This window comes from Felis catus, chromosome D2 (assembly GCF_018350175.1).
Source record: "Felis catus isolate Fca126 chromosome D2, F.catus_Fca126_mat1.0, whole genome shotgun sequence".
Lineage (NCBI taxonomy): Eukaryota > Metazoa > Chordata > Mammalia > Carnivora > Felidae > Felis > Felis catus.
This window is the reverse complement of record NC_058378.1, coordinates 16,588,521-16,616,224: the sequence shown is the minus strand read 5'-3', so window position 1 is coordinate 16,616,224 and position 27,704 is coordinate 16,588,521. Positions and strand designations below refer to the sequence as shown.

The following is a 27,704-nucleotide window of genomic DNA, read 5'->3' as shown; positions in this document are numbered from 1 at the left end:
GGCCCACACAGTGCCTGCTGGATGCTCTTTGCTGCCTTCCTCTTCTCCTGCCACACGAAAGGAGAGCCACTGATTGTTTGAAATAGATGCACTGCGACAGGGGAAACCCAGGCTTCCTCTGGTTTTCCTGTGGGATTGTGCCACGCGAGCACCGCCCCCTCCCCCACACCCCCCGCCCCCGGATAGTGGGGCAGCTCTGCGGTGGCGTGTGGGAAGCCTTCTCCGGACCCCAGATCAGCACTGTGAAGACAGCCTGATTGATGCCATACATGCAGATGTTATTGTCTGGGCAGATCAATCCTGATGTCTCAAAAATGAGAATTTCGCTTTGGTAGTTGATCATCTACTCTATTGAGTTATGTAGGCATTTCACTCCCTTTAACATCGGCTTGCTTTCGTTCTTTAAAAACAATTTCTCATCCCCGTAATGAAAAAAAATGTACGTGTCATACGGGTTCTTGTTGTAAGGTTATTTCTCTCCATTTGCTTGAAAACACTTCCTTATTACTCTCAGCTCCCTTTATTGATTTAACTATATGAAAAGCTCCTGAAAGTCTGGCTCTGGTCTCGTGGTTCCATGTGTCGGGCCCTGAGGACCCTGGCTCCTGACAGGCCCACGGTCTGATGCGTCGACTGGAGACGGAATGATGGAGATTGTTCATCTTGAAAGCGTCTACGTAATAGGTCAGAAAACCTTCCTAGGACTGAAGTTATAGCTGTTTCCTAGACTTGTGTTTATTTCCCATTTCTTTACCCACTACTGTTTGAAATTCTGCTGTTGTTTGCATACTGTTCGCCTTTGTGTCCCTCTTTCCATCTGTTCTTGAAAAAAAAACCCAACAGAGTTTTATTTTAAACCAATCCAGATGACAGGAGCACAATCTTGACGATGCTTTGGAAACCAGTAGAAGAAAATTCTTGTTAAATTACTCATCTACTCAACTCGTTTTCCATATACAATCTATTGTTGGGGTTGCTGCATATTTCAAGATAAGTGCACATTTCTGAGGCAGGGTCCTTGTACCCCAGATAAGCAATTACTGGAGAAATTGGTTTTGACATGTGCTTTCGGTTTTAATATTTCCTTTTACATTCTAAAATAATCTCTTGTTACATGTAATTTCCCAGTACCACATATACAGATGCATTCCAGGCTGTCCCTCAAGAGCTCCCGTTTATTTCGTATAGAGATGGTTAAGGAAGAAGATTGTTAGAGGGGCCCTGACATCTTTCACGTGTGGCTATGGAAGGGACTTCATACCCAGAGCCCAATCCCACAGGTACCCTCTCTACTCCAGATCCTGAACAGATCTCTTGCCGTAAATTGCCTTTTTAAGAAGCCCCTAGGAGCAAAACTCATTATCTAATATCAAGTCACCAGGAAAGATTTGGGATTTGGGTGTCCTTTCTCATCAGGGCCTGAAGAGAGAGAGCAGGAAGAATGATCCACTATGGCTACTGATTAGGATTTTTAAAAAATGTTTGTTCTTGAGAGAGAGAGAAAGAGAGCAGAGGAGGGGCAGAGAGAGAGGGAGAGAGAGAATCCCAAGCAGGCTCCACACTGTCAGCATAGAGCTTGACACAGGGCTCAATCTCATAAACTGTGAGATCATGACCTGAGCCAAAATCAAGATTTGGACACTTAACCAACTGAGCCATCTGGGCACCCCTGATTGTGATTTTAAATCCAAGAACAGGTTAGCAGCTTACAATAGGGCTACAGATTGGAAGCAAAGCTGAACTTTGCCTGATGAGCCCGTCCAAGGGCTGGTGTCTCAGCACCTTCCTGTGGTGTCCTTGCCCAGCGTCCCACCCTGGTCTCTCTGCAGCCCCTTAGGTCAGGTCTTATGCAACAGTCATTAGCGGTTTGAAAACTAAAGGGGGTAGAGACTCATGGAATTCAGTGGAGCGTCCATGTAAGGAACAGAACTGAAAGTGTTTGGAATTATAAGGACAAGTTTTACCAAAGTATGTTAGGAAACCCATTAAGGAAAATTCAAATAATAAAATTCAAGCTGTCAAGGAAAATTGGTTCAACCTCGCAATCAGATCTTTTCTGCAGAGCCAGAATGGAAAAGGCATACGTCCTCTCTAAATGGGATATGGACTCCTGGAAAAGAATGTCACAGGAGGGCTCTGTGGGGAAACTGTAATTGAAATGCCCAAATTCCAATTTCTACAACTGGAAGAGGGCATCTTAAATGATGCTTTGAGTATCATTTTCTAGGGCCCCACCAAAGACTTAGTGAATAACTCACGTAGTAAATAACTCACTTGGTTTTCTCTCTCCCACTCCAAACCTTTTTTTTCCCCATAGCCCTCCAATTCAGAAAAACCACAGTTCATCCCTTTAGTAACCATCTGATTTGTTAAGAATACAGTTTTAAGTGTTTTTTTTATTTTCTTACTTTTAATTTTTAAGTAAACTCTACACCCAACGCAGGGCTTGAACTCATGACCCTGAGCTCAAGAGTCACGTGTTCCATTGACTGAGCCAGCCAGGTGTCCCTAAGGATATTGTTTTAAATTATATACTAAAGAAGGCCCTAAAATGGTTTCCATCAGAATCTAAGGTGTCAGCACTCCCAGGGCCCATTCAAAGCAACCTCTGCTGTGACCACAGGAGACTGGCTCTCTCTGGCCTCACTTTGACCTCAAACTTGTCTAATACCTGGGTATAAACACCGATAGAGAAATCAATCTGCCCTGTCTGGTGGCAAGCTGAATTTTCATTAAGGCTGTGACACAGCCATATGGCAATAATGTTCGGAGGAGGTGGTGTAGGATGCTGTTAGTGGTAATGAGAGAAGTCGCTGCAGCTGAGTCTGTGCGGAAGCAAGCCACCAGGCAGATGTGGGTCTTGGTGACTGAAGGCCACCTGCCATCGATTGTTGGCCACGCTGAGACTCCTGTACTGGAGCCTGGGGGCGCTGGCTGAATGTCTGTGTGTTTGGTGACAGCCAGTGCCTGCCTACCAAGGTGACAGCTGCCTACCAAGACTGCAACGGAACTGACCACTTGAGGGGTCTTAGGCAATTTCATGGTCTTGACCTTACTGTTTTCTCGTTGGTAATAAGCAGAATAGCTGAGATAACCCATTAATTCTTCTCTAGCTCCTCTGGGTCTGTCATCTAAGCATATTCTTTGGATGTAACTAAACTGTTTTCACTCCAGTCACAAAGGTGAGGACTTCATGCTCATTTTTTCTCACTTCTTTGCAAAGAGTAAGTGCTGCTTGGCTTTGCCTTCCTCTTAAGGTCTGTGATGGAGGGCTTAGACAGTTCATGAGTATCCAATATAGTCTGGCTTTGGAGGTGGGACCACAAATAAAGAGAACCAAAGGGGAGAAAGAATACAGCAAAGAACACTGGAAGATATGTAAATGGCTGGGTCACTGCTTTCCAGCTGCCCTGAGAGCACCCCCCCCCCCCCGCCCGGTGTGTTGCAGATGCCCTGAAGGACCTCTTTTCACTTCGTAAATCTTTTAGCATCTTAGGTTCCTAACTATATGTAGCAATAGTTGTGACACTTAACTGTCCTAGCAGTCATGAAAAGCAACCGTGCCTTTTGCAGAAATGGTATGAGTGTCATTGACCCAGAGCAGCTGTTGTCTGGGTTTGAAGGCTTTGTGCCTGAACATCTGTACTGGTTTCAGCATTCTAGAATCTAGAATTATGTGCAGCAAATGAGTGTTTAGAGGGCTTATGGTTTTCAGGGGGCCTAACAGGTTGTTTCTGAAGCCAAACAGAAATACACAGATAGCTGTTGGTGAGTCATGACTCTGGGATTCTTTTCTGCCTGATGCTACCTCAGGAGCTAGGGTGTGGACTTCTTTTATCTCTCTCACCTGCCTTTGTTTCTCACCCTCTCCCCCACCATTGTTAATGGTGAAGTGTGAAGCCTTGGAGGATTGGGGCCAGTGTACTTGTACCCACAGCTTAGGGAGTCCTATCTGGATGGAGAATAGTGCCAGTGGGGGCCATGGAACAGGTACTAATTTTATACCCAGCTAAAGGGCCACTCTGGAGGGAGAGCAGACTAGGGGCTACATGATCAAAGGGAAAGTCAACAGTCACAAGGAAATCTCCCCTATAGGTGAAGAACTAAAAATGAGAAGGGGAGCATTTAGTTTACTATGAGAGTGCCCTTCCTCATCAAGAGATCTGTGACACTCACCTTGATGAGCACTGAGTAATGTATGGAATTGATGAATCACTATATTCTACATCTCAAACTTATATACCACTGTGCTGGAATTAAAATAAAATCAAAATCAAAAGAGATCTATAACATCTGCCATTCTGGTGGATGACTAAAACAGGTTTGATGGCAGAGGAGGATTCATTGGGTGGTGCCAGATGTCTTTTTTCATTTACAGTATTCCTGATCCAGCTTATGGACAAGCTATGTTATGGCTCAGAGCACTAAGGGGATAAGATCATGTTCTACTTCGTGGGTCATCATGAATTTAATGGCTAAATTTGATGCCCTCTGGGACTACAACTTACCTCCATTACTGTTTAAAGAAAAGTCAAGATACAGTGATCCAAAGTGTTGTATTTATATAGCTCGTTTACTGGTGGATGGGGAAATAGTAAGCATTACTGTATTCTCACTGAGTAAAGGTTAAGATGCTCAAGCTAGGCTGATTGTTTTCTAGTCCTACCTCCGGATCTCTGTAGCTGGGTCACTTGCCATGCATTACTTGAGTGCTCTGAGTCTCATCTTCATCCAGTTGGTGTTCAATGGATGATAGGTATTAATATTATTTTAGGTATGCTGTATGAGCTCGTGTGATGCAAATGTCCTCTATCCTTGGTGAAACATATATGTTCAGATCTGTTTTTCCCTCCACGTAAGTTTGCCCGGCTGAGTTTACAGTCAAGCAAAAGCTGTGTTAGAGAATAGGAACCCCTAATCTGCATGGATCAGCTTATTTTGACTGAACAGATGAAAATCCAAAGTGACTTCACAGCTAACTTCAAAGATGTCAGAAAACGTGTATGGAGAATGGAGATTCAGTGGTAAGTATCTCAATTTATATTCGCTGAGGGCAAGATGAACATAAATGAGCTCAAATTGCAGCAGAAAGGAATTAGACATGAGGAAGGAAACTTCAGAAGTTGGAAGGGCTAGTCTTTTGAGATGTCTGATGCCAAGAAATGACACTGCCATCTTGGGCCTTAGGCTGGCTCACTCTTTCAGCCCATAAATATTTATTGAGCATATATATACTGCCAGGCGGGTGCTGGGCTTGGTGCTGCAGATACAGAATGAACAGACAGATACACACCCTGACTGCACGGACCTTAAGTCTAGTCGGGGAGACAGACAGTGATCAAAGGCACAAATATGTAGCTGTAAACCGGGACAAGTGCCATGAAGGGATGTACAAGAGTGCAACATGTGCACCGTGGTTTGGGGGCCAGGGGAGATCTCTTTAAGAAAGGGAGGTTTGAGTTGAGATTTGAAGGATATGTAGAAAGTTACAGGTGAGGGGAGGGGCTGAGCAAGCAGCCTATGCAAAGACCCCAAAGCCGGAGGGAGCTGGTGGCTTCCCGGGACAGAGAGATCCATGAGACCAGTACAGCTGCAGCCCAGAGACAGGGAGAAAGGAGTGGGTGTCTTGGGTTCAAAATGTAGGCAGGAACCAAAGTAAGGAGGTTCTTGAAGCAAGTTAGGACTCTGATCTTTATGTAAGGAGGGGTCAAAAGTTGTCAGTGTTGTTTATTAGTTTTACATGCTGCCTTAGTGCATTCAGGCTACTGTAACGAAAAGCTGCAGACTGGGTGGCTTATAAGCAACAGAAATGTATCCCTCACAGTCCTTGAGGCTGGAAGTACGAGATCAGGGTGACAGCATGGTTGAGTTCTGATGAGAGCCCTTTTTCTGTTTGTAGATGACCGACTTCCTGTCAAGTCCGTGCGTGTCTTCAGCAAGTGCTCTCTCGACTCTTACGAGGACACTAGTTCCATTCCCGAGGCTACAGCCTCATGCTCTCATCTAATCTTAATGTCCCGACCTCCTAATGCCATCATATCGGGGGGTAGAATTTCGGCATAAGCATTTGGAAGGGAAACAAACACTTAGTTCAAGCAGGTGCATACAGAACAGTGCCCGGGTGGGTCAGCTTATGACTTTTCACAGCAAACTCATCATGTGACCAGCACCCAGCTCGATAGACAGAACATCATTAACACTCCAGAAGCTTCTCTGGATCCCTTTCCAGCCACCAGTATGCTCCCAAAGGAACCCCCTTTTATAACTTGTAAGACCATTGATCAGTTTTGACCATTTCTGAACTTTACATAAATGTAAAGTTTACAATTGTATTTTTTGTTCGACTTCCTTCACTCAACAACATGAGACCCCTCCATTTGCTGCTTGTAGCAATAGTGTACTGTGTGAACATAACATAATTTATTTATCAGTTGTGATGTTGACGGACATTTGGATAGTTTCCTGTGTTTTGCTGTTTAGAATATCCTACCATGCACTACTTGGTGATTCTGTTTACCCTTTCCATTGGGTGTTTTCCTAACAGTGGGATTTCTGGGACCTCAGATACATATACGTATGTCTAGCTTTAATGGATTGTGCTGAGCAGTTCTCTAATGTGGCCATTCTGATTCACACCCCCACCAGGAGTGCGTGAAGGTTCTCACAGATTTTCTGTAGACTGTGACATGACCAGATCTGTGCTTTTTAAAGACCACAGGGGCTGCCGTGAGGAGACTGGAGAGGCAGGGGTTCCTGGGAAGACCTGTGGTGGGGGGCTGTTAGTGGTGGGTCAGGGGGCAGTTGGGGAGAGGGTGAAGTTAGCTGGGATGGAGAGAAATAATGTGGATTCTGGAGAGACTAGTGGGGTAAACGTTGATGGTTCCAGGAGTTGTACAGTAGTCTACCCCTTATCCATGGTTAGCTTTCCATGGTTTCCAGTTACCTGTGGTCAACCAGATGCAGAAGATCCTCTTCCTGGCTTATCATCAGAAGGTCAGGGGGCGCCTGAGTGGCTCAGTTGGTTAAGTGTCTGACTTCAGCTCAGGTCATGATCTCCTGGTTAAGAAGTTCGAGCCCCACATCAGGCTCTGTGCTGACATCTCAGAGCCTGGAGACTGCTCTCTCTCAAAAATAAATAAACATTAAAAAAAAAAGATCAGTAGTAGCCTAATGCTGTGTCACAATGCTATGTCATTCACCTCACTTCATCCCATCACGTAGGCATTTTATCTCCTCGCATCATCACAAGAAGAGTGAGTGCAGAACAATAAGGTATTTTGATAGTGAGACCGCATTCACGAAACTTTTATTATGGTATATTGTTATAGTTCTTATTTTATTATTAGTTATTGTTCACCTGTTACTGTGCCTAATTTATAAGTAAACTTTATCATACACGTATATATGTATTGGGTTCGGGACCATCTGTGGTTTCAGGCATCCAGCAGGGGTCTAGGAACCCCTGTGGATAAGGGGGCATCTCTTGCGTTGGGCAAAGGAGTAAGGAGAGGCACCAAGAAGGACCTGAACTTGTTGCCTTGTGTAACTGGTTAGATGGCCAGTGTTTTCTGAACAAGGGACCAGGGATAGGCAGGTGTGGGTCTTAGTTCTGGTTTGGGACATGTTGATTTGAGGTGCATTAGGGGCATCCGAGTGGGAATCAAGGAGGCAATTAGACATGGAGGCCCGGACTCGGGAGTCCAGTGGACAGGTAATACTGTGTCCTCACAGCAGCATCGGGGAGGAAAGGTGCCTGGGATGAGAATAGTGAGAAGAGCCAATTCAATTCTATGATATCTTAGTTTCAGGGTGGTTTTTCAAATGAGGTCTCACTGAGATGTTGAGGAAGCTGGAGGTCACATGCTAGGCCAGTGGAGACTCAGCGCCTGCCCCCCACACCCGTGGCTCCTTCTTCTCCTTCCCACTGCCAGCTCAGGCCACAGCAGACACAGGAGACTTTGCTCTTCTCTCAGGTTCTACAAATACAATTCAGCGGGACAGAGCAAATATTGGCACAGGGATTTGTAATTGCTGCCTTTTGGGTGAACGTACTATTCCTGCTGACTTATTTGCAGAGCTCGTAAGTTAGGGTCCCGACAGCTGGGAAAGAGACGGTCTCTAAATACTCCTGGGGCCATGAGAAAGGACCAGATAAATAAGCACATGGTGATGGTCCCACCCTCTCAAACTGAGCGATCCCCAGAATCCCCCCATTTGTCCACGAAACGGAGAGAGGTGAACTCGAGTGGAACCGGATTTGGATCTTACAGAGAAAATGTGTTTGATTTTCCTGGTCTTTACCTTGGAGTAGCTGTTTCCCCTTGCCCTCAGCGGTCAGTCTGTCTCTCTTCTGGCACAAACCCTTCAGACGTCGCTCGAACAAACAAACACGTTGAATGGGAAATGTGGTCTGTCATGTCCTATCTCATTATAGTGTCCGCATGTTGTAAGTTGTACTTATTTGTCGTCTACACAGTGAGGTGATTTTATGTTTCTGGGAGAGGAAGCCAGAGTCATCGTCCCCCATCAGATTTCCACCATGGAACTGAACGGATGGGGTGCATCTGCGCATGTCCTTGGTAACGCCAGGCCCGTGGGTTAGCCAGGAAAAATGATTCCTTATCTCGGTGTGGGTGTGAAACGGCCTAAAATGTATGGCTACCATATTATGTATTTGTCACTGAGCCCAACGATGGGCCTGCCTTCTGAGATGCTCATAACACACGGGGTACAGGGCCCGCCACCTGGTTGCTTGTATCAGATGTGCAGGAGAAGAGAGAACCAGGTAAGGGGGAGAAAGAGAGGGGGAGAGAGGGAGAGGGAGAGACAGAGAGAGAACACAAGAGCAAACATAAGACAGTTCTTCTCTCACGAGGCCTCTAACATAGTGCTCAGCATATGCAGCGAACTGGGCAATCAGAGCTGAGCGGCAGATGCTGTAAGACAGGTGTCTGCAGGACAACGGGGCAGAAAGAGACACTCAGATGAAGGATTACACATTTGGTTGTTGAGATTAAGAAGAGGAACCAAGAGATGCTCCCAAGACAAGAGGCTGCTTACTCGGAGTCTCGAGTGACCATTCATGCATTCTTTCAAGTGTTCATTAGGGTTCTGCTCTAGACACCGTGCTAGGTTCAGGAACCAGCACAACGAACAACAACAAAAACCCCCCCACATCCCCGCTGTACCCCCTGCCCCTGGGGAGCTCACATCGTTGTAGGTCAGTGGTAGCATGGGCCATCACGCAGAGCCCATGGTGAGCATGGTGTGAGTAGATACGGGGTGGGTCAGAGGGGAGGCATGCGGGGGCCGGGGGCCGGGGGCCAGGTCCCGAAAGAGGAGTGCCAAGCTAAAGAGCTGGAACTTTCTGCTGGAGGCCATGCAGAGCCACTACTGATTTTAAGGGGGTCACGTCCTCGGACTTAGAGCGCTCGGCAGCCGTGTGCAGGGTAGAGCGGCCAAGGGTGCAGGCAGAGAATGCCCTCTGGACGCAAGCCCTAGGGGCAGGAGAGAGGCAAGTGTGGACACCAGGGAAGGACAATCAGCAGGCTGTATGATGGATTCCTGGGAGCGGACAGGGTAAGGACTGCACGATGAGTCCCACTTTCTAGCCTTCCAGTCAGTGATGGTGCCACTGACCGAGGGGAAGGATAGAGGAAGAGCGCCAGTTCGCAGGAAATGTGACAAGTTCAAGTTTGGTGACTTTGCTTGTGAATTGCAGAATTCCACAGGCTTCACCTGAGAGCACCAGAAATAGGAGGGTGTTCTTACTACAGAGGAAATATGAACCCAAACCAGAGGGCGTCGGGTGTTTGGGGAAGCTTGCTCTCAAAGTGTCTAGTCAAAAACATCAGATGCCTTCAGCAGACGAGATGCTCACTATTAACACCTGCACTGTAAGGAGAGGAAAGCAAGGCTCACACTTGTTAAAAAGAAGAGTGTGTGGTGGGGCACCTGGGTGGCTCAGTCGGCTAAGCATCCAACTCTTGATTTCAGCTTAGATCATGATCTCATGGTTCATGGGTATGAACCCCACATCGGGCTCTGCACTGACAGCCCAGAGCCTGCTTGGGATTCTGTGTCCCCCTCTCTCTGCTGCTGCTGCCTGGCTCCTGCTATCTCTCTCTCTCTCAAAATAAATAAATATACATTAAAAGAAAAAGTGTATGGAAAGCCGGAACATGAATCTGAGGTTAATGGCTCTGGATCTAATGCTCTTCCATTAAGATCCATCTGGTCTTTACCACGCTGTCCGAGCCCAGGGACTGAAACTGTTGCTGATACCAGCTCCTGGCCCTCCTGTCACGAAACAGCTTCAGGAATGCCAAAGGTGGAGGGTTGGACCAATAAATGACAACACTAGGCGACCTAACATGTAACATTCTAAGGGTCCCTGGTCTAGGGCGGGTGGCAGGGGAAGGACAGCCCTGGGCTCAGCATCTGAGCTTCGACAGGTGAGGAATACACTGCCCTCTGGGGTTGGGGAGCTGCGTCTCACACCCACCGTTCCCCCCGCCACCCACTGAGCACGCTGATGTCTGGGTTGACGGGTTCTCTGGGTCCGATGGTCCGGCTGTGTGCAAATACCCTCCCGGTGTGGAGAACCTGAGTCTTTTCCGGGGCGTTTTTGTCTGACACGTACGTTGTTGGTGTTTGATAGCATATGTTATGCTAATGTCACAAATATGATATCAGGAAAACCGGAATGTGAATCTGGGATGTGTCTTTGCGTGATCCAGTTTTACAAAAGCAACCAGTGCAGGATGGGGGAAAGAGTGCACTTAAGACACAAATCTGTGACTGGACAGGGAAGTGAAAGGGAGGCTCCCCCCCATCTCTCTCCGAATCCCCCGCCTCCTGTGGCTCACCTGGCCCATGGCAGACCAGCTTTAGGGGTGGCATTAATAGTTTGAAGCTCTCATCTTCATCAAACAGAGAGAATTGCAGGCTCTTCCACTGATGCCTAGTTAGCAAACCAACGGTTTGACACCAGCTGGCTGTAACAGGCATTTTTAATAAAACTTACCTCCGAGTTAAAGTAAAAACGCTGCCTCAGAGATTTTGTGCTGAATCAAACGAAAAACTGACAGGTGGGATCTTTCATGCAAAACTTCTGCTGGGGCTGAAGGAAAATGTCTGATAAGGTTGTTTGCCCACGGGGGTAAGATTAATTGGATTTTCTCTCTTGCCCCCTCACGTCTGGCCCGCCGTTATTATGACAGGAGCACAGAAGTTTTAAAAGCTGAATCATAGTTTACATTTTTAACACTTTGAACTTTTGAGACAAAACCGAGGGAAGGAGAGTACATGTCTGCAGTCTCCTGGTATAATTTTTGTTTGAAAATGGAGGCCAAATACCCAAGCCTGATACAGCCTGTCCAGAGCAAGCTGGCGGGGAAGAGAAACAGCTGAAGACAGGATTTTTCTAGGCTCCCTTCTTTCAAAACCCGAACGAGTGCCTTCTCATGCTACTGCATGTGGCTGGTCTGGTATGTGGGCTGTTTCACCATTTTCTGGATCTTTCTTGAGTAAGTTGATATACAAATGAATGAGTCTCTGAGGACTTCTCTTTCTGACCCAGTCTGAGGCGGCGGTGGGTAAGGTGGAGGAAAGAGCGGGGGCAGGAACTGTAGGGATCTTGTGTGAAATCAGAGGAAGCAAGACAGTAATGTCAAAGGACTATTACTCCCTCAGCGCAATGAGCAATCCCCTCACGGTGATTTTTCTCATCAAACAACACTGGCAAGACTCCCTCTTTAGAGTTGACTTGTGGTTAGCCTTCAAAATCCTTGGGTGGTTTCTGTGAGCTTAAGGTTCCAGGTGACATTAGTTGTCAAGGAAAGAACCTTCGTAAAGGAAAGGTGTGTCTGAGTTTTCAAGAAAAGAATACAAACACGAAGACAACCAAAATGTCCTTTTCTTTCTCTTTCTTCTCCAGGCGCTAAATACGGCAGTTGGGTCCGTCCAAGTTTGCGTGTATTATTTCCAGACATGTGTCTTATGGAATACAAATAATATAGATTTCTCAAGTTTTTTTTTTTTTTTTTTTTGGCAATTTATTCCTCTCAGCTAAATTTTGCAAAATGATCTAAAATACCCAGCACTCAGCCCGAGAAGCCAATAAAACAGGATGAAGACTTCGGTCGTGATTTGGAAACAAGCAAAACAGAACAGACCTGTCTGCTTTCGAATACGATCTTATTTTAAATGCAAGTTCTCATTCGACTTTCCCCAGACTCAGACAGCTGGTTCCTTCTTGAAGCAACTCTTGAAGACAGATGGACCAACCGTTTCTTCAAAGTGTTGGCTTCTCCCGTGGCTGCCATTTTCCCCATTTTTCTTAGTACCTCCTTTTCGTCACTTGCCAACCCAAGTTCTCTCTGGCACCGAGGAGATTATCTAGGGTTCACTGTTTCTTTTCCATTTGATGATGGAAAGATGAACATAAGGTCCCAGACTCGGTTATTGCATTCATTGACAGATGGATTTGCTCCATTCATGTAAAGAGTTCTGTAGACTCTCTGAGTCCTGGTGCATCTTTAGCTGGATATGTAATCCTTCTCACCAAGCTTCTCTCTCAAATGTGTCTGTTAGGAGTTATGCCATTAAATCTACAGGATCAGCTAGTTGGGACCTGGCCATTACTCTGGTGTTTCTGTGTGGTAATAGAAATACCTATTGCTATTATTTAAAACATGGGATTATGTGGAAGTAATCTCTCTAGAAATGAACATAATTGAATTTCGTCAGCATTTAAATTAATCATGGATATCAAATCAACGTGAAGGAGTAGGGAAAACAAATCAGGGCTTGACAACTGTCATCTGTTCCATTTTCATTTTGGGATCCGTTATGCGTAAAGGTGGACTGCTTCTTGCTCTATAGTTGGAGTATTTCTTTCATGAATAAGTGACTTACATACATGACCAAATGCTAGACAGTGGTGAAAGTGAGTGGGCTATAGCTATGCATATCAATGTGGACAGATCTCATATACATCATCTCGGCCAGACAAGCAAGTTCCAGAAGAATGCATATAGTACAATACCAACTATTTACTTGAAAAGATGGAAAACAACATTCTATGTTTTAAGGATACATACATACCAAGGGAAAGGATAAATCCATGCATGGGAACGATAAACACTTAAAAATCATCACCTCTGGGGCAGGCAGTGTGTACAATGTAATTTGAGGGTCTTTAACAGTTTCGGTAAAATTTTCCTTTATAAACTGGGTGATCGGCCCGTGGTGGTGATTTTACAGTCTTCATCCTTTGTATATTGTCAGGATAGGAGAGTATATTGCCAAAAAGGAGAGGAACTGTGGCAACGGACAAGGTCTGAGAGTGGACGGGGATGGGTCTAGGAGCACCTAGAGAAAAGCACCTGCAGAGGCTAGGTGTGCCGTCCCTCGGCTCCCAGGCACGTGGGAGGTGGCCATGGATGGGGAAAGCGTGGGTGCTCGAACAGGTGAGGCAAGTGGCAGCAAGAGCAGATCCCCAGCGGAAGAAGGAGATGAGAGAAACCCAGAAGTCTCTCTCATGGGGACGTGACGGTCCACACAGAGGCAGCCTTGCCTTGGCCCAGGGAGCCTGGAGAAGAGTGTCCTCCCGACTCCCCCAACTCTACTGAGCTGCTGTGCACCCTGACCCTGGGCGGCTCACTCCAGGGCCTTGAGATTGTTCTCTTCTTCCCTGGTCCGCCTGTGTGATGAGTTGTGGTTTGGAAAACAGAACTCCAGCCAGGACCAGCTTGCTGCAACCCTGTAGCGTTGCATCCCGGTATGGAATCCTCTGAGGAGGCCGGGCAGCCCCATATTTCTGGACATGAGAGCCGTCTTCACCCTGGCTCTCAGAGTCCCAGGGCCATGTTCCTGGTATCCTGAGTACTCTCCCTGCAGAAGTAGGAACTGTCAGCTGGCAGATTTTGTGGACTTCAGTAAGTAGAGGCCTCCAGGCTCCAGCTGGAAAGCACCTGAGTTGTCTGCAAGGGTTCAGAGTTCTGGATCTGCCCGTGGTGGCTGTTTTGCTTTTCTCAGGCTCTGTGTCCTCATGTGCCACGTGGGACGGCATGGGTGCCTGGGCAGGACAAGCCATCCTTGTTTGGAGTGTGGGGTACCTGCCATCAAGAGTGGGGCGGAAACCTGGGCAACGCTTGGGAATATTTATAAGTACAGAGAAACATACCAAATTGAGGGGAAGAAAGAGGCAGATGTGAACCCAAAGCCAGAGAGCAAAACCATTTTGTATGTAGGGTACCATTTGCAAATCGTTGTTCGTGTGGTAAAACGTCACAAGTCCCTGCTTGTTAAAGAATGGTAGGCAATGTGTTGGTGCAGGAGTGGTGAGTTTTCCTTTTAGGTAGAAAGGTCACCTGTCTCTGATATCTTAAGGGGCACCCTTCCCTGCTTTACAGGTGAGGGTATGGAGGCCCTTCGAGGTGAAGGGCGTGGCTGAGCACACGGAGGAGGTAACAGAGCTACAGCACTGGATTTCTAGTGCTCTGCCTGGAGATTCTCTCACCACACACAAACCTGTTTCATTCTGTGCCATTTTACCTCTTTCATCCGTCTTTCTTCCCGTCTACTGCCCTTAGTAAGTCTGTAAAGCCAGTAGGGGTTATACTAGAAGATGTTACCGGGAGCGCCTTCTGAAAATTACCTCCCTGAAACCTTTTTAGAAGAGTATATTACACATCGTCCATAATTCAGGTTGTGTTCACAAGACTGAAGTTGGCTAATGCTAAAGGGAGCTGTGGCTTGTTCCATATTTATTATTCTAGTGCTTTTGGTTTTCGGAACTGTTGTTATGAGGAATTGTTTCTCCTAGACTCCAGAATTTGCTTAGGGACTGCTTTGCTAAAAATTTGATTTCCTCTCATAGAATTTTTAAGGAGTACCATTACATTGTATGGGTTGCTCTTAATGGTACAGAGCTTTAATACAAACCAGGCATATTTTAACTCTGCACACGGGGTGATGGCTGTACCTCTGATGGCTCTGATCTTGGGTGAGCTGCAACATAGCAAGGGCAAGTTCTTTTTCCACAAAGTCCTCATGAAATTCGGTACAAAGGGTACACAGAATAGGGCATTGTCTATACAGCGTTCATCAGGCACAAATCAGTCCACCTTCACAAAGCAAAAGCCAAGGAGAGAAGAAGCCACATCAATTGTGCTTTTTTTTAATTTTTTAAACAATAACATGGAGCATGTGGAACTCCTTAAAAATGACACTCTGTACAATTCCACTTTTATGCCATAACTAGAATAGTCAAATTCATACAGACAGGAGGTAGAATGGCAGTTCCCAGGGGCTGGAGAGGGGGCAATAAGGAGTTCGTGTTTAATGGGGCAGAATTTCGATTTGGGAAGATGAAAAGTTTGGGGACAGATGGGGGTGATGGTTGCACAACATCGTAAATGTACTTAATGCCACTGAACTGTACACTTGGAAATGGGCAAAATGGTCCATTTTATGCTACACACTTTACCATAATAAAAAAAAAGTTTAAAAACGACACTATATCCTGGCGATTTCAGACGAATCTCCTATTTACTGATAATTCCACCTGCGAGCACGTCCTCTCTCCACACTGAATGTGTTTTTTATTCTTTTCCTTTGGGTGTTGTGTTCAGCATTCTTAATTTTTTTTAATAGCTGAAGCTATGTCACATTTCCTCCCGTGACAAAGAGAGGGATTAAGTGTGGTGCATTCAGCCCCCACCATCTGTTTGACAGCTCCTCTGAAGCCTTCTGGAAGCTGAAGGGCGGGGACGCTCACATGGCATCTCTCAGCTGCCTTTCCCTGTCCACTGGCTCGGGGAAACCTGTCCTTCCACAGTCTTAAAATAGAGTGCATTAATAGAAAAGTTGAGGTGGGGTCAGGGCACCAGATTTGGGAGGCAACTGCCATTGAAACGGTAGTTTGTGACTCACGGATCTGGAGGCCATGACATGGCTTGGGACCCCCCAGGGAGGCTCCAGGGTCAGTCAGGATGCGGAGGGAGAATGGGAAACTGTGAACCTCTGTCTCGTCCATAGAGATTTCACACGTGTAGCGGGCACCCATTTGTGTCAAAATGTTACCGCCTTTGGTTCACATCAACCTCTGTTTTAATTTTTTCAGTTTTTTTAAATGAAGAAAAAATGACAAATCCACTAATGCCCCGTATCCTACACTGTGGATGGTCTGTTTTGTTTTGTTTTGTTTTTGTCCCCCTCTGTGTCTTTGCCATACAGAGTTTTAAATTTTAAATTAGATGACTCTAACTTTTCCTTTATTGTCCGTTCTTCCTATTTCTTTTTTTATTTTTTAAAAATGTTTATTTATTTTTGAGAGAGAGAGAAAGAGAGACAGAGTGTGAACAAGGAAGGGGCAGAGAGAGAGGGAGACACACAGTCTGAAGCAGGCTCTAAGCTCTGAGATGTCAGCACAGAGCCTGACGCGGGGCTTAAACTCACGAACCGTGAGATCATGACCTGAGCCGAAGTCAGACTGTTAACCGACTGAGCCACCCAGGCGCCCCATCCCATTTCTTGTTTAAGAAGTTCTTGCCAATTTGTGTCAGTATCTTCCCTATTTTCTTCCGATTTTTAAAGTTTTGCTCTATACCTTTACTTTTTTTTAAATATAGTTTTTTATTTACATGTGGGATTTATTGTTGTGTTTGGCATGAAGTAGGGACCTAATCTTGCCTTTTTACATTTGAATACTCAGTGGCATCATGATCTCCATTGATGTATGTGCCGCTTGTGTGTGCCTGCGTCTACTTATAGGTCATTATACTATTCGATTGATCTGTTTGTCCTTCCCTTCACTAACACCACACTGTTTAATTGCTATGGCTTTATGGTTTATTGTATGTTTTGATATGTGATAGGACATAACTCCCTCCACCTCTTGGCCCCCTCCATCTCTGCCCATATAGGACTAGTCGTCCTTTGTCTTCAAAGTTGTCATTGTTATTCATGGCCCTTTAGGATCAACTTGTCAGATTTTAATTGGATTGCATTGAACTTGTATAGTAAGTGTTTGAGAGGAGGGCCAGATGTATATTATTGACCTTCCCATTCATGAACATTTCACGACTACAATTATAGTGTTCCTTATTTATACAGTTTGGTTGTTGTTATTAAATTTATCCTATGTACAGTTAAGATTTTTTTTCTATCACAAATGCTAACTAAAACGAAACAAAACAAAACCAAGGGCATTTGGCTGACTCAGTTAGTAGAGCGTGCGACTCTTTCAGGTCATGAGTTCAAGCCCCACATTGGGTGTGGAGCCTACTAAAAAATTTTTTTTTAAATTAAAAAACAAAAAAACCCCTCTCTCATCAGTTTTTGTTGTTTTACACTGTGTTTCATATGATCTTGTTTCCAGCAACTTTATTGGAATTGTTTTGTTTTTTTATAGATTCTCTTTGATTTTCTATGGAGGAATCATATCCTTTGTAGGTAATAGCATTTTGTTCTTTTCTTTCCATTCTTTATTCTTTTCATTGATTCCCTCACTTGTCTTATTTTGTATAGATGCAGTGATACCTAATGTCCTTGTGTTTTATCTGATATTAGAAGGTAGAATTATAAGGTTAGACTATTACGTGTGATGTTTGTAATTATGATAGAGATGCTATTAGATTAAGGCTGTTGAGGTGACTGGGTGGCTCAGTCAGTTGAGCATCTGACTCAGGTCATGATCTCCCAGTTCGTGAGTTCAAGCCCTGCATCAGACTCTGTGCTGACAGCTCAGAGCCTGGAGCCTGCTTTGAATTCTGTGTCTCCCTTTCTCTCTCCCTTTCTCTCTGCCTTTTCCCCACTCATGCTCTGTCTGTCTGTCTGTCTCTCTCTCAAAAATAAATAAACATTAAAAAAATGATTAAGGCTATTTTCTTTAATTCCTTTATATATGTATTTCATTTAACATATTGAAATGGTGAATTAAAGCCATAATTAAAATTTTGCTTTATATAAGCAAATTATTAGCACATATATATTATATAATATGTATATATAATTGTAAATATATATTATGTGTAATTTTGCTTTATATATAATCTACACGCAGTGAAATGCACAAATCTGAAGTGTGCGGTGTGATGAGTTTTGAGAAATGTATATATCCATATAATTTACACCCTGTAAAGCTATAGAGTCTCCCCCACCCAAAGTATCCTTTGTACTTAACGCCTCCCAGTCTCTGGTCAGACAAATATCAGTCTCATTTCTGTCACTATAGGTGAATATTGCCTATTCTAGAAACTCTAGAAAAATGGAATGGTACTGTGTACATTCTTTTCTGTCTGTCACCTTTTATTCAGCATGTGGTTGACATTCATCCGTGGTGTTGTGGTGTCAGTAGTTTATTTCATTTTTATTACTAAGTAGTATTTCATTATATAAATGCACTACAATTTGTTTATTCCCTTTCCTGCTAATGGACATTGGGGTTATTTCTAGTTTTTGACTAATATGACTTAAGCTTCTATGAACATTGTCATAAGTCTTTCTGTGTTTTCATTTTACTTTGGGTTAATACCGAAAGTGTAATTACTGGGTTGTAGTGTAAGCATACATTCAACTTTACAAGAAACTTCCGAAATTGTACCATTTTATATCTCTTCGAACACTGTTGTAGAGTGTCCTATATTATTATCAACATTAAATGTTGTCTGTCCTGTTTGTTTTAGCCATTTTAGTGGCTATGTACTGGTAACTAATGGTTAAGGATTTTTTTCATGTGTGTATTAACCATTCACATATTTTTTTTAAAAAAACTTTTTTTAATGTTTATTCATTTTTGAGAGAAAGAGTATGAGCAGGTGAGGGGCAGAGAGAGAGAGGGAGACACAGAATCCTGAGCAGGCTCCAGGCTCTGAGCTGACAGCACAGAGCCCGACGTGGGGCTCAAACCCACAGACCGTGAAGATCATGATCTCGGCTGAAGTCAGATGTGTAACCGACTGAGCCACCCAGGTGCCCCATCCATTCACATATTTTTCTTTGTGAAGTTCCTGTTCAAATATTTTGGCCAGTTTTTTGTTGGGTTCTCTTGCAGCTATTAAGTTGTAGAGGACCTATTAAGTATTTTGCAGTCAAGTCTTTTGCCAGGTATATTTACTACGGATATTTTCTCCTATTTGGAGAGCTTTCTTGTTCGTTGCTTTTTTTTTAAAAAAATCTGTATTTTCATAATTTCTCCGGTTTATTTTGAAAACAATCTTTTCTGACATGTATCTTTGTGAGTTTTAGATTAATTATCTCACAGTGCACAGAAATGACCTATATTTGCCTGTAAATTAAGCACTGATGAATGCTTATTAACATATCAATATTTAAGTATTCCAACATAAAAGAGCTTTTTCTAACTTTGTAATTACTTTCTTCCCTCCTAAGCTAATTTATTTTTGACATTTGGGTTGCACATGCACATAAGAAAATGACACGTTTTGCACACTGACCGTGAGATAAACCAGCGTATAAGTGTCTTTCTGGATCAGATTAAATTTCCAGGGACAAAGTGGTTCAAATGGGAGCAAATAAGCCTACTTCCTTATAAAATAAACTAAATAAACAAAACCTAGGAAGTATTAAAGGTGCTTAAGATTAATTCCATAAATATTTTTCTGTTTTCTTTAAAAATTTTTTTAATGTTTATTTTTGAGAGAGAGAGAGAAACAGAGTGTGAGCGGGGGAGGGGTAGAGACGGAGAGGGAGACCTAGAATCTGAAGCAGGCCCTAGGCTCTGAGCTGTTAGCACAGAGCCTGACATGGGGCCCGAACTCCCTAAACACGAGATTGTGACCTCAGCCGAAGTCCGACGCTTAGCTGACTGAGCCACCCAGGCGCCCTTCTTTTCTTTTAAGTACTCAAGTGTGTATAATGAGCGTGTGTAAATTAACACTTTTCATCTAGGTTGTGCGCTCCTGTGGATGGTGAAGGGCTCTGGTATAAGGAGGCAGTGTGGGAGAACAGGGGGTTTTTATCCTCATCAAGCCGTCCACACTTAGGGAAGAGGTAGGGCAGATGACTTACAAGCCTCAGTGGGCTCGGATTTTGATCTGGGTCTGAAAGTAATGCTTATTTCATCCTGTTCTATTTTGTTTGTTCCATAATTTTTGTAACTGGAGGAAAGTGGTAGGTTCAACTAACCTAAGGACACTTTACCCCATAAACCATGTGAATCAAAACTCTTCATTCATTCTTCTGCCAAACACAACAACTGATTTTCGTCTATAATTATTTTTTAAGTTAAGAAGGAGCAAGTCAACCAAAGAAACAGCGGTGGCCTCGAACTATGGAATGTTACTGCACTTTGACACATTGACTGAGAGATGCCGAGGCTGTGGGGACTAGTCCCGCTGGCTGCAACCAGGAATGGATGCAGTGTCATTGAACCTCCTCTAAACAGGCCCTGCAGCACCTTCCATGCTGCTGGGAGATATCCCGAGGCCGGAGTCACTCCCATAATAGGGATCTCCAATAATAAGTTGCTTTCTTGGATAATAGCTCCCAAATGGTTTAATTTTAGCTTTGCAGGTTTTAGTTTGTTTACTTTTTCTAGTCAAATCTCTCAGATTGCTTTCATCCGTACGTAGTGTATAATCTAATGTGGCAAAGTCTTCTTGGTAACCCACCTGGACAATGTGATTCGTGGGAGTACCATGCTCCTTCATGCAATTCTGCCCCTGATAATCGGGAGGGTTTTCTGTTTCATGCGTGGATGTTGTTGCGCTGTCTACCCTCCAATTATTTTAAATGTTTTGATCAGTTACAAGTTTTCTCAAAACTGCTCTTGTGATGAGTGATTGACAGATGTTACCCAGACACAGGAACAGCACTGAGTTGGGCATCTGCTCAGCCATCTTCCCTTGCACACACAGGCACCCGCTGACTGCATCAGGAATTTTCTCCTACTCATTTTCATAATGTGTCTTTTGATGAGTTGAAGTTTCTAATTTTGATGAAGTCCATTTCATCTGTTTTCTTCCTTTATTATGTTAATGTGGTTAATTACACTGATGATTTTCAAATGTTTAAATGACACTTTTTTCCTGCCTAAACCATAGTTGATCATGAAATATTATACTTTTTACAAATTGCTGGATGTGGTTTGCTTACTATTTGACTACATTAATAATGAGTGTTAGATCAGTGTTATGCTGCCCTCATAAAATTATTTGAGATGCATTCCTTTCTCCTGAAATTTTCTGAAAGTATGTGTGAAAGTGGTATTTTTTTCTTCCTTAAATGTTTGATAATATTTAAGAGTAAAGTCACTTGACTTTGGAGTTCTTGAAAGAATGCTTTAAATTATAAATTCACTTTCTTTAATAGATATATGTGTATATATAATTTTGATAATTTGCACCTTTGAGGAAATTTTCTATTTCATCTAAACTGTTGAATTTGTTGGCATAAAAAGATGTTCATAATATATCCTTATTATTCTTTTAATATCTCTAGGATCTATAGTAATGTGTCTACTTTTTTTTTTTTTTCCTTGATGGCATACCTGGTAACTTGTGTTTGCTTTAATTTATGCTCTATCAGTCTAGAGTTTTAACAGTTTTACTGATCTTATAAAAAAACAATTTTTGGGGGGCGCCTGGGTGGCTCAGTTGGTTAAACGTCTGACTTCGGCTCAGGTCATGATCTCGCAGTTTGTGAGTTCGAGCCCTGCGTCGGGCTCTGTGCTGACAGCTCAGAGCCTGAAGCCTGCTTCAGATTTTGTGTCTCCCTCTCTCTCTGCCCCTCCCCTGCTCATGCTCTGTCTCTCTCTGTGTCTCAATAATAAACATTAAAAAAAATAAAAAAAACAATTTTTTGCTTTTATTAATTTTCTCTACTGTTTCTCCATTTTATATCTCATTGATTTCCATTCCTAGCTTTATTATTCCTTATTTCTAGTTACTTTGGGTTTTATTTTTACCTTCATAAGGTTGACACTTACATCAATGATTTTAAATCTTCTATTCTAAAACTATAAATTTCCCTCTAAGCATGACTTCAGTCAGGCTCGCAAATTTATTAAGTCTTCATTATCATTCAAATTTCTAATTTTCCTTGCAATTTATTCTTGCTCTGTGAGTTACTTGGACATAGATTGCTTACTTTCCAAGTGTTTGAGTATTTCCCAGATATCTTTTTTTTTTTTTAACGTTTTTTTTTAATTTATTTTTGAGACAGGGAGAGACAGAGCATGAACAGGGGAGGGTCAGAGAGAGGGAGACACAGAATCTGAAACAGGCTCCAGGTTCCGAGCTGTCAGCACAGAGCCCGATGCAGGGCTTGAACTCACGGACCGCGAGATCATGACCTGAGCCGAAGTCGGCCGCTTAATCGACTGAGCCACCCAGGCGCCCCATTTCCCAGATATCTTTATGTTACTGCTTTCTAATTTAATTTTGTTGTGTTTCAAAAACATTCCTGGTATGATTTAATCTTCTTTGAAATTTTTGAGACTTACTTTATGGACCAACATATAGTTTATCTATAATTCTATGTGCACATGAGAAGAATGTAAATTCTTCAATTATTGGGTATAGTGTTCTATAAATGTTGATTAAGTGATTCTGGTTGATAGTGTTCAAATCATTATCCTTACTGATTTAATGTCTACTTGACCTATCAGTTATTGAGAGAAGTTTGTTGGAATCTCTAACGAGTATGTTGGCTATGTCTGTTTCTCTTCTCAGTTCTATCAAATTATATATTTCAGTGCTTCATTATTTAAGTACTTTGATACTTCAAGTATTTTCATCCTCTAGCAGAAGCATATACATTTAAGATTGCTTACGTACCCACTTTATTATTATGAACTATTCCTCTTTACTTATAATACTTTTTTTTTCCTGAGGTCTGTCTGGTAGGAATATAGTTACTTCAGCTTTTTTATGACTAGTGTTAGCATGATGTATCTTTTTTCATTCATTTTAACCTATGTCTTTACAGTTCAAGTGGGTCTCCTGGAAACATACTAGCGTTTGATCTCGCTTCTTTATCCAGACTGATAATTTCCTCCTTTAACGGGAATCTTTAATTCATTTATATTTAGTATAGTTATTAATATGTTTGAGCATAAGTCTACTGTCATGCTATTGTTTTCTATTTTTCCCATGTGTATTTTTTTCTTTTTTATTCTTTTTCTGTTTTCCATTAGACTTGAGTATTTTTCAGTATTCCATTCGATCTCTTCCCTTAGATTATCACTATTGCACTTTGTTTTGTTTCCTCCATGGGTTGCTCTAGGGTTTACACTCTGCGACTTTAACACTCTTAATTCAAACAATATTATACAACATGGTATCTATATATTTATTTATTATTTATACCGCATATTGCTATTACTATTCTTTTACTTCTATATATGTTATAAACCCAAATTAATAAGGTTTTTAAAATTAAATTTTTGTTAACTTTCCTGGGATAAACTCTTACTTTTTATACTGTGTTGGGGTCTTACTAATTTTTTTGTATTATTATTATTATTATTATTATTTTCACTAATCTCCACCCCTAGCATGGGGGCTCGAACTCACAGCCCCAAGAACAAGAGTCATATGTTCCACCAACTGAGCCAGCCAGGCACTCCTGGAGTTTTGCTAGTTTTTAAAGCATTTTTGCATTATGTTAATAAGTGAAATTAACTGTAATTTTATATCCTCATATTAAGTTTTTCCAAACTTGGTATCAAGATTATACCAGTCTCATAACACGACTGGGAAGATGTCCGTCTTTTATATTCTCTGAGCACCATCCTCCTGTGCCTAGACGGTTGCAGTAGCCTGAGAGCCGTTCTTTACCCATTCAGTCGTGTCTTATCATATACCTCTGCCTCCAAGTCCATTCGGCACAATGTGGTGATTCTGCTAAAATACACGTCCCTTGCCTAAAACATGAAATGGTTCGTAGCTCATCTTAGCAACTCAGTAATCATTTGTTTTCTGGAGTTCCTCTGGCATCATACATGCTGAAGTGTTGTCATGTGACCACTGGTATCGTCCAGTACAGGCTCACGGCAGCTTTTCTACCTAACATATTCCCACTTCCTATGGTGTTTCGATTTTGACAACAGTGCCTGTTAACAGCTGTCATTTTTCATGCGGTTACCTGTGTGGTGTGATCTGGAGTCTAGTTAGATGGGAAACATTTAGGGAATGGTCATGAGCATGACATTGTGGATGCAGTGACCAAAAATTCTCTGCATTTCCCCTCGGTGTGGGGGCCAGGGCAGACTTTTACAAGAGTGATACAGTGTTTAAATAATTGGCGTCAAAATCTGCCCATTTGAAAGCTGTGTCTTCTTAGAGGCAGCTCTACGTCTAAGGTATAGCTTCTATTGGGAGCTGTCCCTTCAGGAGAGGCACATTAGGTGCCGTTTCTGAAACATTTAGTAAAAATTATGTTCAGTGCACATTTTTTCCATTTTAGGTTATCTTCTTTACTGTTCTCCCTTCTTCAATACGTGGTGGGATTTCATTTGTTTTCCCGATGCCCTTGTAGAAAGTAGGCCAAAGCACTAAAATATAATCATCCCAGTTTCGTAGAGGAGGACTTCAAGGCTCACTTAGAGGTTATGTCACTGGTCCAGGACACATGTACCATGCAATAGAACAGGGGTGCAAAATAAGACTTGGTTGGGATCTCGGTGTCCTGGTTTCCTTATCCCCCTGAGCACTGCTTTCCTCATAGGATTGATGCGAGGGATTGAAGACGGTGGTATGGGAAGCACCAGCATAGTGTCCTGTCCTGGGTCGTCTTGTACATTATCATACCTGCAAGACACATCAAATAAAGTTCCCACCCCAGAGAACTGAAGTACTGTTTATTATCCCTGCACAACTCAGTAGATTTTTAGAGCACTGCCTTGCGAGGTGCCAGGCCTTCTGTTAGGTCCTGTGGGTGAAACAGAGGGGATTGAGCAGTGCTCTGCACCCTTCTGGCATCCCCGACTGGGGGGGGGGACCCAGAACCACAGCGCTACCCCGGGAGAGCAGTGGGAGCAGGGTGGCAGGGAGGTGACTGATTTTACCGGGCAGCATTTTGCAAGAGACTTCAGAGAGGAAGTGACACTGGAGGTAAATCTTGAAGGCTGAGTGGAGTTTCTTCAGACGGAGGATGTGGGGCACAGCACTTGCGATGGAGTCAAGGAGCTATTGCAGCCAGACCTCGGTGAACTGACTCGGGCATGCTTCCGCTGGACTAGCGAGAGGTCTCAGATCAATAGTCAACCCTGCTATGGTTTCTTTGTCACTCTGCCTTTTCTTTGGAACGAATAGAGCTTTTTTTTGTCTTTTGTCCTTAGTTTTCTCCTCTCTGAGGTACAGTGGCAGGTTGTTTTATTTTCCCCTGATAAGTGACTGGTCCGAATAGTATTTCAGTTACCATTTATGGAACAAGGCCAGTATATTTCTTTCATTTATACAGTGCTGACTAAATTGTCCCTTCCTTTCCTCTTTCTGCGACAACTTTCAGCCTATTTGTAACATTTGAAAAACTTCCTTGCGGTGACATGTTTGCAGTCATTTGTTGTAGAGTCTGCTGCCTGTTGGGCTGCTGTCAGTGTTTGGAAGCAAAGCTGTGTGGCTGATTGGAAGCTGGTCACCATATCCTGGTGTAACCAGGCCCCTGGTGCATCGTGACACCCCATGTACCTCACACCTGATCTTGGGAATGGATAGAGCTTTATCTTTAAGTTACTTCTTTAGGGCTACGTTAAGCCAGGGGTGTTTTATTTATTGCTTTGCATTTTTCCTAAAAATCAGAGATGATTTGTTTCAAGGGGTAAACCACCAAAGTAGAATTTTAGCAGCTTGTTCCTGGGACAAGGGGCAGAGGGGACACTCTATTAAATACATACAGTGAATGTCTTTTGAATCTCTGTACAACAGTTTTCTACTTCATGAGAAGTAGGAGGTGTGGTTGTTGCCCTCCAGGAACTTATAATAGAATCATGGAGAAATACACATACACATTAGATAAAATAGCAAGATGCCATCAAGTGAATTAAAGCAGTATGGAATATACACAGAAGCATGAGCAGAGAAAAGGTTGAAGCTATATATACTCAATTTAGGTCAGTCATGACTTCGACCCGCAGCAAATGAAATAGTGGTAATAATAAAAATTGCTTACAATCACATGTCATAATCTAACTATGTATCTGTCTATGTTCTTAGGATCTAAAAAAAAAAAACCACACACACACACACACAACATGCACACACACTGACTTTAAAGAAAGAAAGATTTGCATTTTCTTGTTTTTCCGATGTTTTCGTGTTGAGGGGAAATTTCAGTCTCCCAGCTGGACAGATTGTCCAGAAGACAAGGCATGGTTGGCCAGGAAGGGTCGGCGTCTATGCTGGGCAGGGTAAAGGACATTTTGACCGAACACAGGTTTTCTTTAACGCAATTGTGAGGAAGGAAAAAGGGAGAAAAACCTGGCCTTTCACTCCTTCACCACGGAAAGTTTTGGAGTAAATGGAACACGGCAAAACAAAATGTAATTTGGAACTGATATTGAAAGTCAACAAGTTGGAAATAGTCGCCGACTGTTCCATATCAATAAATAACTAGAGCAGATGGAAGAACCAGGTGACAAATATTACCAGAAAATTCTCCTAACACTGGCTAAGCAGTGGGAATTTTCCCCACCGTTCAGCCACAAACTGCTTGTGTCCTGTGGATTTTCAGACTACTTCCAAGGAGTCAGGAAAAGGATAGAATTTTACTTTATGCCTTTGGCAGTGGTTCTGACTGTACTGTGTGTTAGAATCACCTGGTGGGCTTGTTAGACACAGATTGTTGGACCCTTAGTGCTTCGGATTCCATAAGTGTAAGGCCTGAGAATGTGTGTCTCTAAGAAATTCCCAGGAGATGTTGACGTTGCTGGTCTGGGGGCCACATTTGGAGAACCACTGCTTTGGGGAGACGTGGCCTATGACCTACTTCCGGGTTTCTTGCATTGACCTCCTTGACTCTCATCAGTAATGATATAATTTTGGAAAAATCGAACCCTATATGAGGATCTTGTCTACTACTTGATCTATGCCTTTCCTCTTGTTATTCGGCGTGGCTGTTAGTTTTACCTAATTAAAATGCTGCATCTGGTTTTGGACGGTCTGATTAATTTTGAGGATGGAATTACCCTGAACAGCAATATGTATTTGTTTAGAGCTTCGCTCCCTTCCCTATCAAAGCCTGAGGTTTGATTTCTTTACACATGTATTTTAATAATCATCATCATTAGTGCTGAAATTAGAGATAAAAAATCACAATCACCCCAGTGTATTTTTAGCATCTAAGCATGAACATTTGATTATTGTTTTCTGTTGAGTTTGTCATATGTTCCAGTAATTTCCAATACAGAAGTACTTTTTGTACCAAATAGGTTTGCCTACCAGTGGCCAAATGTAGAGACTTCCCATTCTGTGTTATTTTATACTTCCTACTCCTCTCCTGCTTCCCCAAATAGACACAGTCTATATAAGACTAGATTTATTGGATCTTCATGATTTATACAAGGAATGTATAAGTGATTTTAGTTGTCTCCAGAATAAAGATCTCGTTCCCAGAGTAAAAGCTTCTGAAGCCATGTATTGAGAATAAAATGATTTTATTCATTACGGCATTAACTTAAGATGCATTCTTTCAAAAAGTCCAGCCTGTGTCTGGGATTTAACTTTCTCTTGCCCCTG

The 27,704-nt window shown here is 43.0% G+C and overlaps 1 protein-coding gene and 1 pseudogene across 8 annotated transcripts in view; one reads left to right on the top strand and one right to left on the bottom strand.

The window, feature by feature from the left end:
- DISC1 (DISC1 scaffold protein) overlaps window positions 1-27,704 on the top strand; it is a 369,472-nt gene that overhangs the window by 202,357 nt on the left and 139,411 nt on the right. The gene's annotated exons all lie outside the window — the stretch shown is intronic.
- LOC102900007 lies at window positions 20,392-20,870 on the bottom strand (annotated as a pseudogene).